Source organism: Delphinapterus leucas, chromosome 7, assembly GCF_059928025.1.
Source record: "Delphinapterus leucas isolate spDelLeu-1000000601 "Yukka" chromosome 7, BTC_Dleu_Yukka2, whole genome shotgun sequence".
Classification (NCBI taxonomy): domain Eukaryota; kingdom Metazoa; phylum Chordata; class Mammalia; order Artiodactyla; family Monodontidae; genus Delphinapterus; species Delphinapterus leucas.
Genome location: NC_143135.1, coordinates 23,817,652 through 23,835,689, shown reverse-complemented (window position 1 = coordinate 23,835,689; position 18,038 = coordinate 23,817,652). Strand labels below are relative to the sequence as shown.

General features: G+C 39.5%; 1 long non-coding RNA gene across 1 annotated transcript in view; it reads right to left on the bottom strand.

Moving 5' to 3' along the window:
- LOC149748704 (uncharacterized) overlaps positions 1-18,038 on the bottom strand; it is a 49,811-nt gene that overhangs the window by 12,817 nt on the left and 18,956 nt on the right. Inside the window, exon 4 of the long non-coding RNA XR_016393800.1 lies at positions 1-18,038. This exon is cut by the window's left edge and continues 12,817 nt beyond it. This is a non-coding gene — a long non-coding RNA (uncharacterized LOC149748704).

Here is an 18,038-nt window from a genome sequence, read left to right as displayed (position 1 = left end):
CAGCCTGGTTCTAGTGCCTGTGCTCTTACTCACCTCTCTATACCTCTGCACCTAGGGTCAGGGCCCCTGGCCTTAGTCATAACACACAGAGTGGTCTTGGCTAAATGCTTCACTTGTTTGAGTTTTCCTCCACTGTATAATCCTAATGCTAGCTTTACACATGGACCCCCAGATGTTGTGCAAAGAACATGAGCTGCTGCTTCTTTTTTTTTTTTCTTTTTCATTTTTAGGCTTGAGCAGAAAATGTTCCCGTATAAAGCTACAGCAAAATACCTTGGTCAAGAAAAATGCACTGTTCACGTGCTCCCTAAGGAGGTGTCTTTGGTCCCTGCCCTCTGAATCTCTGAATCCCAGTTCTTAGCTCTGGCTGCCACACAGTTGGTATTGAATGAGTATTTACTGAGTGGTGAACACTATGCCTATTCCATCACTAGCTAGTTCAGCCACTTGCTAGCTGGGTGACCTTGTGCAAGTAACAGCCTCTTGGAGCCTCAGTCTCCTTACCTGTAATATGGGGCTCAAAGGCTGTGTTGAGTGTTAAGTGAAATCATGCTCATAAAACACAGTGTCAAAAGTCTGGCAATATCTCCATCAGCATTAGGCTCTTCTTATTTTCCTTCTGTCACAATTATCTCTAGAATTGAATTAAAGTTCAGGTGTGATAAAATGTGTAAAGAACTATGAAAATATAAGATTTAATAAATTCACTCAACAAACATTTATCAACCACATACAACGTGCTTGGCCCTGGACTAGGCTGGGGATACAGCAGTGAACAGACAGACTCATCCTAACAAGGGAGAAGATTATACTACTATCTTGAGTTACTCATGCCCCCAAAAGACGCCCAGCATATTAATTTTGTCAAGTATATGTCAATAATGAGGATCATAATTGCTAACATTTATCAAGTCCTTTCTGGGGGCCAAGTATGTTGTGAAAGCTTGTTACATATACGTTACTTTATTTAATCCTCCCAATGATCCTCAGAGGCGCCAAGATTCCTGTTTTCCAAGTGAGGATAAAGAAGCTCAAAGCGCTGAATGACGTTGCAGGTAAATGACTGAGCTGCATTTGAAACCAAAGCCTAAGTTTTAAATCGTTATATTCAATAGTTTTTAATTATCTCTTATTCACTAGAAATTGAACCGCAAGAGCTGCCAGCAGGGCTGCCATGATGCACAACACCCAGGACATACCATCGCCTTCACTGTCTGTGTGACTCATGTCTCCGGAGTGGTGCAGAGCATAGCGTGAACAGCCTATGGGACAGTCCCGGCTGCCAAGAGGAAGGCAAGGACTATCCTTGGCAAACTAGACTTCAGAAAGGATGTGCTTGACACCTGGTAGGTCCCTAATGAATAGCTGTTGAATTTTAAAAAATGAGCTTGGCTTTCTGCTGGTTCAAGTACTCACCGAAGAGTTCACAGTCTGAAATAAAGATATCTATGCTAGAGAGATGGAGAAGCACACAAGCATTGTAAGAGTGGAGGTCACCAGTACAACCTGAGCTCACCGGCTATCGCTCCTCCCCAGGCACAGAGCTCTTGTTCCCGAGCTTGAGAAAATAAGGAGGAAGATACAAAAGGATGAGACTTCCTCTTAGTCATGGGAGACTTCATGGAGGAGGTGTACTTCTCAGAGAACTGTGAGAATGGGAAAAGGGAGGCACCAATGAAGCTTGAAAACTTTTTAAACACAGAAACTTCAGCATAAGTTCGTGGTCACATAAACACACCGGCAAGTAATGTGACGGTTGTGATCTGGCATTTATAAAAAGGAAAATCTTCCAGGATTCCTTTGTAAAGAGGAGGACTCTCCTTTTTAAGAGGAAGAATAAAAGAGAATTCCTCTACCCTTCTTCAAATGACCTTCTCATTCCACTCTGCACAAGTAAGCCTACCTTTTTAATCATTTATTTCTCAAACAAGAGGTTCCCAAACTTTCCCAGTAAAGGTACCCTTAGAGTCTCAGTAAACTTCACAGTGTCTGAAGCCAAAAGAGAGAATTTGCAGTTATAATATTGATTAGGTCCGTACAACCTAATAAGCATTTGTCTGCTAACAACTTAGTAGCTGTTAGAAAGAATAATGCACATACATTGAAAGAAAAAAAATGTTTAATTCTTAAACAACCATAATTACTTACTAATGGGATGTATGTGCCTTTTAGGCACTACACAACTCCTCAAACTTTGGAATCGGCTTGGGTATTGCCACCCTAATTTTCTATTCCACAATGATTTTCACAAAACTGAGAGTATTACGCAATCTGAGGTCTTCCATGTGGAGGCGAAACCACAGAGATGGGGGAAAATAGGCTTGACCCAACATCCAGAGGACGGTGGTTGCCGGCATTGGTTCAGAATTTCAGTCATATCAAGACTGTCAAGGTGATTCTCTTGACCTTTTCCTCTTGTTTGCAACGTGGCTGCTACAAGTCCAAATATCAAGTGAAGGAAGCAGGAAGAAAGGAGGAAAAGGTGGCGCCAACCTCGTCTGATCCCTTTTAACAAGGAACCAAAAGCTACTTCAGAGATTTCCTCGCAGCCTAGAAGATGTTCTCTAGCAGATCTCATGGGCCAGAAACTGTGTCGTATGCCCATCACTGGCTGCAAGGAAAGCTGAGAAAGTCAGCATTTAGCTGGATACAAAGTGCTCCAAGTCAGGGCTTAGTAGCAAGAAAGGAGGGTGTGGATTTTGGGTGAACGAACAGCAGTATCTACTACAGAGCCACCTTTACTCATACAAAGATCAGCAGGACAAGGATTAATTCCTGCTTTCAGTAACCTCAGGTCTAACCTGGAAGCAAACAGACCTTCCCCCCAAATTCTGACTACTATAAAAAATGATAACTAGGTACCTATTGCTGTAGGAAGGTACTTAATTTGTCTAGGAGGGTCAGAGAAAGCTCTAGGAGGGAGCTGACCGCACTGTAACAGAAAGGCATTCAGAAAGAGGAACAGCAAGCACAGAGGCCCAGAGATATGAAGAAAAGAGTATTACATGATTTGAGTAGTACATGATCCAGTGTCTAGAGCACAGGATGGATGGCAGGAGGGTGGGGCTGGCAGGAGAAGACACATCAGGTCATGGAATCAGCTCTGGGAAGAATCGTGTAAGAAGGGCAGTCTATCACTTCTTTTTTCCTTTGGCCCGCATGACTTCCTTTGCGGAAATGTTCTTTTCATATTCTACGGGTCTGCCAGTTATGTAGGCTAACCTTCCGTTTTCTGCACGTGGTCCCCTGACCCAAACAGATCCAGAGTCCTTACAGGAATTGATATGGATGTTGAATGAGGGACTCCATCCTAAGGAAGACATAAACCTGGGGCTGCCGGTAGCCATATTTTCCTCCTTCAGAGAGAATGGGGGCGGGTAGGGGGTGGAGGGAGTGGGGAGAAGCTAAGGGGGAAATGGGGAGAGAGGGGCTGATGAAATAATTCTAACATCCTGGATCCAACTTAATTATATCCATCCAGAGTTTACTTCAGCTAATAACATTTCTGTTTTTACTCAAGCCAGTTTAAGCTAGTTTTTATTAAGCTGGTTTGAGTTGGGTTCCTATCATTTGTAGTTGGAAGGGTCTTGACAAACGGACTACAACCTGGAAGCAGGAAAACCCATCAGGAGGCTCTCACCACATTCTCTTCTCCTATCTGGCTACAGGCTGGGCCTTCATGGGCTTCAAGACGACCTGCCCTGGCTGCTGGGGAGAAAAGCATAACTTTTCTGGAGATTTCCATCGTCCCCACCTTAATCTCCAGGTGCAGTCTGAGAGAGACATTGATTCTCACCCAGCTGGCTGGATGGCACCCACTTCCTGTCCTGCGAATGTCAGCTGTCTTCCCGGGCTGTTATCCGACTCCACTATCAGCCAGTGGCATCCAGGAACACATTGGACTTCTAGGAAAAGTGATGTTCTACAAGAGCAAACACATGCGGCCAGACCTGACGGTAACTCTAGCAGCTGTGCGCACATTGAAGCCCTGGACATTGTTCATGGCCTCTGGCATTCAGGAGCCTGGCACCAGCTCCGCGTTCAGGAGCTGGCAAGATAAATAGCCCATTGACAGGCATTTCTGAGCTGGTAATGCAAATCCTTGGAGGCTGTAGGGCTGAGATAGGACTTATCATTGCTTCCAAGGAGTTTCACCTGCAGATTTTAGCGCATCTTACATTCAAAACCAGACATCTACTAGCTGGGTGAGCCTAAGGAAGTTACTTCACCTCTCTGAGTGTCTGCTTCCTCAATTTTAAGTAGGCATGATAACAGTATGTGCTAACGTGTACTGAGCGCCTACTATGTACCAGGCCTGCTAAGCACTGTACATGTAGTCACCTCCCTCTGCAGGGGCTGACACATTTTGAGATTTTAATCTGGGTTTGTCATTGCTATTATTATCTGTGGTACCATAAGAACCGTCAGTTTCAATTCGATTTTTTTTTTTTTTTTTTTTTTTTTGGGTACGCGGGCCTCTCACTGTTGTGGCCTCTCCTGCTGTGGAGCACAGGCTCCAGACGCGCAGGCTCAGCGGCCATGGCTCATGGACCCAGCCGCTCCGCGGCATGCGGGATCTTCCCGGACCGGGGCACAAACCCGTGTCCCCTGCATCGGCAGGCGGACACTCAACCACTGCGCCACCAGGGAAGCCCTCAACTCGATCTTTTAATGAATAAGAAAAGTGGCACCAGGAAGCAGTGAATGGATTGCCTAAATTCATATAGCATAATCAGTGACAGAGCAAAATCTAGAACCGAAGTCTCATCCAAATTAAGTTACCTGACCCAAAGCAACAAACATTATAGGGTATCTATAAATTAACCTAGAATATATATGACTTCTATGGAAAAAAAATTTAAATCCTAATGAAAAACATAAAACCTGATCTGAATAAGCAGCAGTTAGAGATATTCTATGCTCTTGAATGGGCATTTTCAGATTATAATGGTAACAATTATTCCCAGAATAATCCATGCATTAAATGTGATCAGATACCAGTTGGGCTTTTTGAGGACATTGGAAAATGGTTTTTAAAATGTCTTTGGAGGAAAAGAGATCCATCTAAGTCAACTTTAGAAAAGCAGAAGAGGAGAAAATTGCCTTACCAGTCATTGAGATGATCAAAAGGTTACGGTAGTTAAAAAATAGTTTGGTATTGTTGCAAGAACAGACAAACAGACCTATGAAACATCCAGAGAGGTGAGAGTCAGACCCATGTGTATATGGAGCCTAACATATGGTAAAGGAGGGCATCGCAGTTCTGTGAGGGAAAGGCCAGATTGCTTAGTAGATGGAGTACAGGAAACTGCTTCACTATTTGGAGAAAAATAAAACAGGATCCCTACCTAAGGAGGTTCCAGATGAATAAAACAGCTAAATGTGAAAGATAAAATATCAAATGTTAGGAAAAAAAAGTGAAACATCTTTGTGATCTAGGGGTAGGAAAAGATTTCATGAGCAATATAAGGATTTCTTTTCAGCAAAGGACATTATGGACAAAGTTACTCAACAAATGACAGGAAAGATAGATAAAAATTTTCTGATATCTAAAGTTGAAATGGTATTTATATATGGCTCAGAGATATTGCGGGTTTGGTTCCAGATCCCTGCAATAAAGTGAATATCCCAATAAAGCAAATCACATGAATTTTTTGCTTTTCTCAGAGCATGTAAAATTTTGTTTATACTGTACTGTAGTGTAGTAAGTGTGCAGTAGCATTATGTCTAAAAAAACAATATGTACCTTAATTAAAAAATACTTTATTGCTAAAAAATACTAACCATCATCTGACAACACCACAGAGTTGCCACAAACTTTCAATTTGTAATAAAAAAACCAATATCTACAAAGTGCAATAAAATGAAGAATAATACAACAAGGTATGCCTGTGTAGCATATGTGATATCTTCCTACTCAACCAGAAGAGAACAATCCTTGTGGGAAAATGGGAAAAGAGTGCCTTATGGATAATTACAGAAGAAGAAATCTTAAAAGTTAATAGATAAATGAAGAAATGCTCAATATCATTAATAGTCAATAAAATAAAAATTAAAGCAATAAGGCAGCTTTAAACCTATTAGATCGAAAAATTAGAAAGCTGTATAATGCAAGTGTTGGTTGGGTTTAGGGATAAAGAAACCCAGACTCACGAATCTACACTGATGAGACTGGATCTAGGTTATTTAATCTGGGTTATTTAGTGAAATTGTATGCACCCCCAATGGCCTAGCAATCCCACTCCTAGGCATAAATCCCAAAGAAATTCTTGCCAAGCTCTAAAAGGGATAGATTGTATTATTGTCCTCAATTATTTGCTCCCCTTTCCCAAGGAAAGGACTACACACCTCCATGTGATTTTCAGTGCCTGACTGTAGGAGACTGTCTTCTCTGCCCCAGTGTCAGTCTTAACCACGTGACTTGCTTTGGCCAATGAAACAGGAGTGGAAGTGATGTATGCCAACTGGAACAGAAGCTCCAAATGCTATTGCATGTTCTCTCCAGCCCTCTTGCTCTTTTTCTTCTGCCAGCAGTAGGGCTTGTTCCAAATAAGGGCTGTTCCTTCAGCCTGGATCCTGGAATGAAGACACACAGCACAGGGGGGAGCCTGTTGCCACCAGCTACAACATGTGGCGTGAACAAGAAAGGAAACTTTGTGGCTGTAAGCCACTGAGGTGTCCTCTTTGTCTTGTTTATTATAGCAGCAAACTAACCAATACAGGACACATAAAATAATTGTTCGTTGGAGTATTATTCATGATAGCAGGTAGTTGTGGGCAGCCTTAGTGTCCGTCACTGATAAAACATGGCACACACCGTAGGGTATTAAGAAATCACAATATACAAAAGATTACATGTTCGCATGAAAACGTGGATGAACCTCAAGAACAGTGTTTAGTGAAAATATTAAGAAATAAAATCATATATATAACCAATTAACACAAAACTACAACTATCTATTTTGCAATAGTATGTACCTATAAAAAGATTAAAACATTGGCATGATTGTCTAGGGAATGAGAGAAGAATGGGAGTGAGATATGGAGATAAATGAATTTTTAAATGTCCAGCCATTTAAAAATTTAAAGAGTAATTTGAAAAAAATGAAAGGAAAAGGGAGCTACAGCTCCTGATAACCTGTTTGGTGCTTTTTCTTCCATACCCCATTGATTCTTGTATTAGTCATACTCCCAGAATAATGATAATGCCTTATATCATAAATTGCCTCATATGTATTAACTACAATATTTCCTCTGATCACCAGAAGAACCTTGTAAAATAAGGAGGACAGATGTCATAATTCTCATTTAACACATTTTTAAATAGGGCTGTGGTGTCCACTGGTTTTGCTGGTAAGAGATTAATAGTTGCTTACCTTGACATAGTATGTAATATGTGACAGGCCCTATTCTGAGTATTTTATAGGTTTAACGCATTGAAATTTCTCAGTCCCAAGGGTAGGTCCTATTATTGTCATCTTCTCCATTTTACAGCAGAGGAAAGTGAGGCACGATGGAGTGACTTGCCATGAAAATAGTATGTAGTGGGTCTAGGATTTGAGTCTAGACATTCTGACTCTAGAGTTAGGGTGACCACATATTTTAAAGCCCCAATTGGGACAGTTTTAAGAATAAAAAGGGGTGCTAATAAGAATTAGTCTGGGGCTACATCCATAAACTAAGACGTCCTGGGAAAAACGGGACATGTGGCACGAGGTCAAATCCAAGCTTCCAGACGCTCTGTTGTGCTGCCTCTCAGAAGGAAGCCCAGGCCCCTGAGTCCATACGTCAGTGTTCTTTTCATCACAGCAGGACTTAAACAGTCCCAACTTAAAATTGGATCTTGCCAATTCCCTGCAAAAATAACAACAGAAATTGGCTCCATGAGTATTTAGAAAATGGAAATGGGAAAAGTGAGCTGGTTTCAGAGCTGAAAAGCAGCTGAGTTGGGCCCTCGGGGCCTTGGGTGGGGGCTTTCATTAGCAGGAGGATAAAGCCCCAGTCAAGTTTTGGCTCCACATCAAAGAAAAAAGGATAAAGAACCTGGAGACGTGAGCTCTCACTCCTGATCTGGGGCTAAATTGGCTGGTCGACAGAAATCATGTTCCTCTAACACAGGGCACTCCACCCCTGTAAAATGGAGATACTTCTGCTCCTTTCCCACCCAACCACCTCAGGAAGAATGAATGATTACACTGTAATAGCTATGCTAAACTGATGCTTACAAAGTGGCAGCATTCACTCACTGGCTTATATCCATGATCTCATTTATCACAATAACCTTGGAAGCAAGTATTATTATTTTGTTGCTGTTATTATGATATCCATTTTGCAGATGAGGAAACTGAGGCTAAAAGATGTTCAGTTGCTTGCTGAAGCTTACACATTTTGTAATAAATCCAGGTCTATCGGCCTTAGAGCCCATGCTGTAGAACATATATTTGCTCCCTATGAGAATTTAGTTTAGCAATTCTCCCCCATTGCTTGGAATAATGTCTGGTAGACAAAATGGGGACAACATTCTTCACTCTAACTCATCCATGGATAGAGATTAGTGGTGGTTCCAAAGATTAGCTTCATTTCCCCCTCAGTTTTAGGAGAATCTATATACTCCAGACTTGAAAAGAAATGTGTGTTGATTTGGAATGGAAACAAATATCAAGAGAACCTCTTGGACTAATTTTTTAATACAGAAAGAATTGGGGATGAATAAAGTTACAGAAAAGGAAAGTCTCCTCTTAGAAGGGAAGAAAAGCAGGTACCATGATGTAGAGAAATTGAGTCACCATAACTGGCATAACATCTATGCTCCATGCTGGTGTGAAAACTTTCCCTGCACAACACTTGAAGCTATTGACTCCAGCATCTCAGAGCCCCTTGGGCATGCTCATCTAATCATCCAAATTAAGAACAGCTTCTCATTAGCAGGCCCAAGGACCCCCACACAACTCCAGCTGATCTCTGAAGCTCAACAGTCTTTATTAACCTGCTTTAGCTTTCGAAGAAGGATAAAAATTAAAGGACTTGGTGTTGGTGCTTAAAGCACCTCAGGACAAATTATCCTAAAATTTATGTGGAACCACAAAAGACTCTGAATTGCCAAAGCAATCTTGAGAAAAAAGAACAAAGCTGGAAATATAACCCTCCCAGACTTCAGACTATACTACAAAGCTACAGTCATCAAAAGAGCATGGTACTGGCACAAAAACAGACACATAGATCAATAGAACACAATAGAGAGCCCAGAAATAAGCCCACACACCTATGGTCAATTAATCTATGACAAAGAAGGCAAGAATATACAATGGAGAAAAGACAGTCTCTTCAATAAGTGGTGCTGGGACAACTGGATACCTATGTGTAAAAAAATGGGGTTAGGACTTTTCCTCACACCATGTATAACAATAAACTCAAAATGGATTAAAGACTTAAATGTAAGACCTGAATCCTTAAAACTCCTAGAAGAGAACATAGGCAGAATGCTCTCTGACATAAATTGTAGTAATATTTTTTGGATCAGTCTCTGAAGGCAAATGAAATTAAAGCAAAAATAAACAATAGGACCTAATTAAAAGCTTTTGCATAGCAGAGGAAACCACTGACAATATGAAAAGACAGCCTACAGAATGGGAGAAAATATCTGCAAATGATGTGACAGATAAGGGGTTAACATCCAAAATATACAAAGAGCTCATACAACTCAATAACAAAAAAACATACAACCCAATCAAAAAATGGGCAGAAGACCTGATTAGACATTTTTCTAAAGAAGATATACAGATGGCCAACAGGCACATGAAAAGATGCTTCACATTGCTAATTATTAGAGAAATGCAAATCAAAACAATGAGATATCACCTCACACCTGTCAGACTGGCTATCATCAAAAAGTTTAAAAACCAGACAAAGATGTCACACGAAAAACTACAGGCCAATATCACTAATGACCATAGATGCAAAAATCCTCAACAAAATACTAGCAAACAGAATCCAACAGCACATTAAAAGGATCATACACCATGATCAACTGGGGTTTATCCCAGGAATGTAAGGATTCTTCAATATATGCAAATTAATCAATGTGATACAGCATATTAACAAATTGAAGGAGAAAAACCATCTGATCATCTCAATAGACGCAGAAAAAGCTGTCAACAAAATTCAACACCCATTTATTATAAAAACTCTCCAGAAGGTAGGCACAGAGGGAACCTACCTCAACATAATAAAGGCTATATATGACAAACCGACAGCCAACATCATTCTCAATGGTGAAAAACTGAAACCATTTTCTCTAAGATCAGGAACAAGACAAGGTTGCCCACTCTCACTACTATTATTCAACATAGTTTTGGAAGTTTTAGCCACAGCAATCAGAGAAGAAAAAGAAATAAAAGGAATCCAAATAGAAAAAGAAGAAGTAAAGTTGTCACTGTTTGCAGATGACATGATATTATACATAGAGAATCCTAAAGATGCTACCAGAAAACTACAAGAGCTAATCAATGAATCTGGTAAAGTAGAAGGACACAAAATTAATGCACAGAAATCTCTTGCATTCCTATACACTAATGATGAAAAGTCTGAAAGAGAAATTAAGGAAACACTCCCATTTACCATTGCAACAAAAGAATAAAATGTCTAGGAATAAACCTACCTAAGGAGCCAAAAAACCTGTATGCAGAAAATTATAAGACACTGATGAAAGAAATTAAAGATGATACAAACAGATGGAGATGGATTGGAAGAATCAACATTGTGGAAATGACAAAAATAAACAAATGGGACCTAATGAAACTTAAAACCTTTTGTACAGCGAAGGAAACCATAAACAAGACGAAAATACAACACTCAGAATGGGAGAAAATATCTGCAAATGAAGCAACTGACAAAGGAGTAACCTCCAAAATATACAAGCAGCTCATGCAGCTCAATATCAAAAACACAAACAACCCAATCCAAAAATGTGCAGAAGACATAAATAGACATTTCTCCAAAGAAGATATACAGATTGCCAATAAACACATGAAAGGATGCTCAACATCATTAATCATTAGAGAAATGCAAATCAAAACTACAATGAGGTATCACCTCATACCTGTCAGAATGGACATCATCAAAAAATCTGCAAACAATAAATGCTGGAGAGGGTGTGGAGAAAAGGGAACCCTCTTGCACTGTTGGTGGGAATGTAAATTGATACAGCCACTATGGAGAACAGTATGGAGGTTCCTTACAAAACTAAAAATAGAATTACCATATGACTCAGCAATCCCATTACTGGGCAAATACCCTGAGGAAACAATAATTAAAAAAGAGACAGGGCTTCCTTGGTGGCGCAGTGGTTGAGAGTCCGCCTGCCGATGCAGGGGACACAGGTTCGTGCCCCAGTCCGGGAAGATCCCACATGCCACGGAGCGGCTAGGCCCGTGAGCCATAGCCGCTGAGCCTGCACGTCCGGAGCCTGTGCTCCACAATGGGAGAGTCCACAACAGTGAGAGGCCCGTGTACCGCAAAAAAAAAAGAAAGAGTCATGTACCACTATGTTCACTGCAGCACTATTTACAATAGCCAGGACATGGAAGCAACCTAAGTGTCCATCGACAGATGAATGGATAAAGAAGATGTGGCACATATATACAATGGAATATTAGCCACAAAAAGAAATGAAACTGAGCTATTTGTAGTGAGGTGGATGGATCTAGAGAGAGAGCGAATTAAGTCAGAGAGAGAAAAACAAATACCGTATGCTAACACATATATATGGAATCTAAAAAAAAAAATGTGGTTCTGATGAACCAGGGGCAGGACAGGAATAAAGACACAGAAGTAGAGAATGGACTTGAGGACACAGGGAGCGGGAAGGGTAAGCTGGGACTAAGTGAGAGAGTGGCATGGACATATATACACTGCCAAATGTAAAATAGATAGCTAGTGGGAAGCAGCCGCATAGCACCGGGAGATCAGCTCGGTGCTTTGTGACCACCTAGAGGGGTGGGATAGGGAGGGTGGGAGGGAGACGCAAGAGGGAGGGGATATGGGAATGTATGTATACATATAGCTGAGTCACTTTGTTATACAGCAGAAACTAACACAACATTGTAAAACCATTATACTCCAATAAAGATGTTTAAAAAAGAAAAAGTCTACAAATAACAAATGTTGGAGAGGATGTGGAGAAACATGTACCCTTGTGCACTCTTGGTGGGAATGTAAATTGGTTCAGCTATTATGAAAAACAGTATGGAGGTTCCTTAAAAAACTAATAATAGAACTACCATATGATCCAGAAATTCCACTCTTGGATATATATATGGAAAAAACAAAAACACTAATTCAAAAAGATGCATTAGCCCTGCTGTTCAGAGCAGCACTATTTATAATAGCCAAGTAGACAAGACATGGAAGCAACCCACATGCTCATCAACAGACAATATGATTAAGATGTACATATATATGTACATATCTTCTTAATCATGAAGATATATGATATATATGAAGATATATATGACATATATGTCATAGAATATTACTCAGCTATAAAAAAGAATGAAATTCTGCCACTTGCAGCAATATGGATGAACCTGCTTAGTATCATCATGCTTAGTGAAATCACTTAGACAGAGGAAGACAAATATCTATGATATCACTTTTATGTGGAATCTGAAAAATAAAAAAAAAAACACCACCACCAAATGAATGTATACACAAAGCAGAAACAGACTCACGGATATGGAAAACAAACTCGTGATTACCAAATGGAAGAGGTAAGGGCGAGAGGAACAAATTAGGGGTATGGGATTAACAGATACATACTCCTATGTATCAAATAGGTAAGCAACAAGGATATACTATAAAGCACAGGGAATTATAGCCATTATCTTGTAATAACCTATAATGGAGTATAATTTGCACAAATACTGAATCACTATGTTGTATACCTGAAACTAGTATAAATTGTAAATCAACTCTACGTCAATTAAAAAAATTTAAAAATTTTAAAAGCACCTTAGGGGTAATTTTTCCAGTGTCAGGCAGTGATGGTCTCCTTCGTTCATCCAGGCTGCATCTAGGGTAATGCAAAGGGACCCTGTGCTCCCTCGCCTGTATATGACATATGGCAGCATCAGAAAATAACATTTACTCCTGTATGCTTTGCAGCTGAGATAGACCTCCCAATCTCAACTCTTCATTTACCTCATTATTTTTTTTTAACTTAAATTCAGGTCTTAAAGTCTGAGAGATGGAGAGAGCTACAGTGGATTCAGTTCTGTCCCCCTCATCAACTATAACTGAGTGATGTAACCTCTTTGGAATTTGTTTCCTTGTCTTGCTTCATAGGAGAAGGAAAAAAGAAAATTTTTTTTTAATTAAAAAAAATTCAGAGAAAATCACTTTGAGAATACTTTAGCTGCTTTGGGGTAAAAAAGATTAGCTTCCTAATAGCAATTTTTGGCACAGTTCCTCAGCCAACTTAACTAAACTGAATAAATAGCTCAATGATGTGGTAACGTGGGGATAAAGTCATGGTGGCTAGGAAAACTATTCGGCAGCTGCCAAGAAAAACACACAAATTTATAAAGGCAGTATTGACCCTAAACCTTATAGGTAGAGCAAAATTATTATTCCTTTTCATGCAGTTTAACTTCCATAACACCCTTCAATGTTGGGAGATTAGCTTGGCAAATGTCCAAGAGAACAGAAGAACAGAGCTAGCTTTTAAGACATTAATATTCCCAAAAGGCAGAGCAAACAAAGGATTAGATCCCAGGGGCAGAAATACCCCAGCAGAAATACTGCATCACTGATGCATTTACACCAAGACAAGAGAGTTTCTTCTCTCTGAATCACCTACTTAATGCCATCCTTCTGAAGAAACCGCTCGAAAGCAATTGGGATTCAATTGGCTAGGACTTTACTGACTGGAGGAACTTCCCTCAAGGCACAAGCATCCTATCTTCTATTTTCTTCCCCATTTGAATATTAATAAATCCAAAGCACGAGGGGTAAGAGGACTCTAAAAATCAAGTCTCAAATTCTATGGATGTAGCAAGATGATATTTTAAAATATACTGTGATATCTTATTTCTACTTGCTCAAGCAAAAGTCATCCACTGTCTGAAGAGGATTGGCCAAAAATGGCAGAAAGGGCAACAACTTATATTTACTGAGTCTTTCTTCACGGCCTGGCATTATTCTGACCACTTTATACCTACTATCTCATTTAATCTCCCCAGTAACCTTATGAGAAGAGCACTATTATCTCCATTTTACTGATGAGGGAACTGAGGTACACAAAGTTTTAATAAGTTATCCAAGATCAAAGAGCTAGGAAATTCAACGTTCAGCTTTTGCCTTCCAAACTAGGATTTTTATAGAGAACATGCTTATGAGAACAAAAACTTTTGATTTGCAAGTGCTTGGCTTAAGAAAAACAAAAAAACAAAAAAACCTTTGTTGCATTATAACATTCATATATACTAAAAAGTGTGCAAATCAATGAAGTTTCACAAAGTGAACAGTCTCGTTGTAATCAGTACCCAGATCAAGAAACAACATTGCCAGCACTCACAAAATCCTCCTTAAGCTTTCTTTCTATTTCTACCATGACTTCAAGAGTATTTTGACTTTTAAAAACAATTGATTTATTTTTGCACGTTTTTGAACTTCTTATATTTGGAATCATAACCTATGTACTTCTTGTGTGTGTTGGCTTCTTTCATTCGAATTTTAATTGTGAGATTTACTCATATTGTTGTGTTGTCTCAAAGATGTGTGCTAATCTATATGCATATACCAAAATGTGTTTATCCATTTTACTCTTGATTGACACTTGGATTGTTTCCAGTTTGGGTCTATGATGCATATAGTGTCACTATGACTATTCTTGGATATATCTTTTGTTGAACATAAACAAACATTTTGGGGGGTACATATCTAGGAATGGAAGTGCTGGGTTATATATTATACCTGTGTTCATTTTTTTAAAATTTAAAAAAAAATTTTAACATCTTTATTGGAGTATAATTGCTTTACAATGGTGTGTTAGTTTCTGCTTTATAACAAAGTGAATCAGTTATACATATACATGTGTTCCCATATCTCTTCCCTCTTGCGTCTCCCTCCCTCCCACCCTCCCTATCCCACCCCTCTAGGTGGTCACAAACCACTTAGCTGATCTCCCTGTGCTATGCGGCTGCTTCCCACTAGCTATCTATTCTACGTTTGGTAGTGTATATATGTCCATGCCACTCCCTCACTTTGTCACAGCTTACCCTTCCCCCTCCCCATATCCTCAAGTCCATGCTCTAGCAGGTCTGTGTCTTTATTTCCATCTTATCCCTAGGTTCTTCATGACCTCTTTTTTTTTTCTCTTAGATTCCATATATATGTGTTAGCATACGGTATTTGTTTTTCTCTTTCTGACTTACTTCACTCTGTATGACAGACACTAGGTCCATCCACCTCACTACAAAGTATAACTCAATTTCGTTTCCTTTTATGGCTGAGTAATATTCCATTGTATATATGTGCCACATCTTCTTTATCCATTCATCTGTCGATGGACACTTAGGTTGCTTCCATGTCCTGGGTATTGTAAATAGAGCTGCAATGAACATTTTGGTACATGACTCTTTTTGAATTATGGTTTTCTCAGAGTATATGCCCAGTAGTGGGATTGCTGGGTCGTATGGTAGTTCTATTTGTAGTTTTTTAAGGAACCTCCATACTGTTCTCCATAGTGGCTGTATCAATTTACGTTCCCACCAAGAGTGCAAGAGGGTTCCTTTTCTCCACACCCTCTCCAGCATTTATTGTTTCTAGATTTTTTGATGATGGCCATTCTGACTGGTGTGAGATGATATCTCATCGTAGTTTTGAGTTGCATTTCTCTAATGATTAGTGATGTTGAGCATTCTTTCATGTGTTTGTTGGCAGTCTGTATATCTTCTTTGGAGAAATGTCTATTTAGGTCTTCTGCCCATTTTTGGATTGGGTTGTTTGTTTTATTGTTATTGAGCTGCATGAGCTGCTTGTGAATTTTGGTGATTAATCCTTTGTCAGTTGCTTCATTTGCAAATATTTTTTCCCATTCTGAGAGTTGTCTTTTGGTCTTGTTTATGGTTTCCTTTGCTGTGCAAAAGCTTTGAAGTTTCATTAGGTCCCATTTGTTTATTTTTGTTTTTATTTCCATTTCTCTAGGAGGTGGGTCAAAAAGGATCTTGCTGTGATTTATGTCTGCATTCACTTTTATAGATATTGCTCAACTGTTTTCCAAAGTCGTTGAAGCACTTTATACACCTATTAGGAGTATATGAGCTTTCTAGTTACTCTACATTCTCCCCAACATTTTCTGTTGTCTGTCTCCATTTTAGCCATTAGAGAGGGCAAGACTGGCTATATAATTTGTAGAAACCAGTGAGAAATGGAAACGTGGAGCTCCTTATTTAAAATTATTAAGAATTTCAAGACAGTGACAGCAAAGCTTTAAGCCAAGTGCAAGATCCTTTCAAGAGTGAGCCCTGTGTGACTGCATGTCCACATGCTCATGAAGCCATCCCCAGAGGTGAGGATGTAGTCTTGTCACACTGTGATTTTCGTTACGTTTCTTTAATAAAATTGAATATAGTTTTGTGTTTATTAGCCATCTTGATATCTTCTTTTAAAAAATAACCTATTGGGGCTTCCCTGGTGGCGCAGTGGTTGAGAGTCCGCCTGCCGATGCAGGGGACACAGGTTCGTGCCCCGGTCTGGGAAGATCCCACATGCCGCGGAGCGGCTGGGCCCGTGAGCCATGGCCGCTGGGCCTGCGCGTCCGTAGCCTGTGCTCCGCAACGGGAGAGGCCACAACGGTGAGAGGCCTGCGTACCGCAAAAAAAACCCAAAAACCGATTCACTTACCTATTTGATTTTTAAAAATTTGCCTTTTGAAAATTAATTTGTAGAAATCTATCTTATTTCTGGATATCAGGTCTTCATTAGACCCAGGTATAAGGACTTGGCTATTTCCCAGATATGAGATCTTGTTGTATACATAAACATATGTATTTGTGTATGTGTGTGTATTAAATCCCTTCTCCCACTCTGCGGCTCCCAGTCTCTCCGTGGTGTCTTTTGTTGAACAAGTTATTAGTTTTAAGATATTTTAACTTGTGAAATTTTTATGATTAGCAGTTTTGTATATTACTTGAGAAATCTTCGCTTACCCCCAAACCATGAAAATATTATCTTCTGTTTTCTTCTGAAAGCTTTATTGTTTTACCTTTACACATTTTGATCTAAAAATTCATCTGGAACTGATTCTTGTGTATGGTTGAGGAAGGAGGATCAAGATTTATTTTTATCCATATACCTGGCGTCTAATTGACCCAGGACAATATTTTTTTAAAAGACCATCTTTTCCCTCTCTGCAGAGTAGTATCACCTCTGTCGTATTTGGGCACTGAGTGGGCAATAAGTGGGTCTATTTCTAGAGTCTCTACTCTCTTGCCTTGGTCTCTTTGCTATCCTACTAATGTTAATCTATCTTAACAGCAGTTCTTAATATTTGGTAGGGTAAATCTTCCATCTTTATTCTGCTTTAAGACTGCCTTGTCTATTCTTGGCTCATTGTATTTCTACATAAATTTCAGAAGCAGTTTGGTGTTTGATTTGGAATTATATTCAATCTATAGATCAATTTGAGAACTGACATCTCTATAATATTGCCTTTTCAGTTCATGAATAAGTTGTATCCCTTCATTTATTTATATTTTCTGTGATTTCTCTCAATAATGTTTTATAAGTTTTAGTGTAGAAGTCTTAGTACATCTGTCATTTGATTTACTTGAAGGTACTTAATTTTTTATGCTATTGTAAGTGGTAATTTTATTTTTTTCTTCCAGTGTTATTGAGATGTAATTGACATACAGCTCTGTATGAATTTAAGGTGTTCAGGGAACTCCCTGGTGGTCCAGTGGCTAGGACTTGGTGCTTTCACTGCTGGGGCCCAGTTTGATTCCTGGTGGGGGAGCTAAGATCCCACAGGCCTCCTGGCA